This window comes from Phocoena phocoena, chromosome 6 (assembly GCF_963924675.1).
Source record: "Phocoena phocoena chromosome 6, mPhoPho1.1, whole genome shotgun sequence".
NCBI lineage: Eukaryota > Metazoa > Chordata > Mammalia > Artiodactyla > Phocoenidae > Phocoena > Phocoena phocoena.
The window spans coordinates 102,497,389-102,498,768 of NC_089224.1; the positions used below are offsets into that span (position 1 = coordinate 102,497,389).

General features: G+C 44.6%; 1 pseudogene; it reads left to right on the plus strand.

The window, feature by feature from the left end:
- Positions 1-340: 340 nt before the first annotated feature.
- On the plus strand, positions 341-688 carry LOC136124849 (large ribosomal subunit protein eL30 pseudogene; annotated as a pseudogene).
- The last annotated feature ends 692 nt before the right edge of the window (positions 689-1,380 follow it).

Sequence of the window (1,380 nt, forward strand, 5' to 3'; positions counted from 1 at the left end):
TTGAGGAACCTCCATACTGTTCTCCATAATGACTGTATCAATTTACATTCCCACCAACAGTGCAAGAGGGTTCCCTTTTCTCCACACCCTCTCCAGCATTTATTGCTTGTAGATTTTTTGATGATGGCCATTCTGACTGGTGTGAGGTGATACCTCATTGTAGTTTTGATTTGCATTTCTCTAATGATTAGTGATATTGAGCATCCTTTCATGTGTTTGTTGGCAATCTGTGTATCTTCTTGGGAGAAATGTCTATCAAGATAAATATGGCCTTTTCTTGCTCTCCGGCCATCTTGGTGGCTGCAGTGGGCTGGAGGTGTCCCGCACCTAAGGCAGGAAGATGGTGGCCGCAAAGAAGATGAAAATGTCACTGGAGTTGATCAACTCTAGGCTCCAACTGGTTGTGAAAAGTGGAAAGTACGTGCTGGGGTACAAGCGGACTCTGAAAATAATCTGGCACGGCAAAGCAAAACTGGTCATCCTTGCCAACAACTGCCCAGCCTTGAGGAAATCTGAAATAGAGTATTATGCCGTGTTTGCCAAAACTGGTGTCCATCACTACAGTGGCAATAATATTGAATTGGGCACAGCGTGTGGAAAATACTACAGAGTATGGACATTTGCTATCACTGATCCAGGTGATTCTCATATCATTAGAAGCATGCCGGAACAGGCTGGTGTAAAGTAACCCATGCACAATTTTTCTTTTTTTTTTTTTTTTTTTTTTTTATAAATTTATTTATTCATTTATTTATTTTTGGCTGTGTTGGGTCTTCGTTTCTGTGCGAGGGCTTTCTCTAGTTGTGGCAAGCGGGGGCCACTCTTCATCGCGGTGCGCGGGCCTCTCACTGTCGCGGCCTCTCTTGCTGCGGAGCACAGACTCCAGACGCACAGAGCTCAGTATTTGTAGCTCACGGGCCCAGCTGCTCCGTGGCACGTGGGATCTTCCCAGACCAGGGCTTGAACCCGTGTCCCCTGCATTGGCAGGCAGACTCTCAACCACTGCGCCACCAGGGAAGCCCCACAATTTTTCTTTAATAAAACTGGCCGGAGCTTGTTTTAAAAAAAGATAGATAAAGATGTTTTTCAAAGGGACATAATAAAATACGCATGTGTCTACTCATTTGAGCAGAAGGAATACGGTAAGAATAAACCAGAAGCTAATGGGCTTGGTTATCTACAGGGGGTAGGTGTGAACAAGGCAGAAAGAAAGGGAAACGAAGACAGGGTGGAGAAGAGAAAGACCATTGGAATTTCTCTTTTTGTGTAGCTCTGACTCATGGAGCTATGACAATATTTCACATACCCCAAAGGTGACTAAATAAATAGATGCAACCAGGATGCAGGGGGAACACCCAAAGTTACTCAAATGGTAACAGA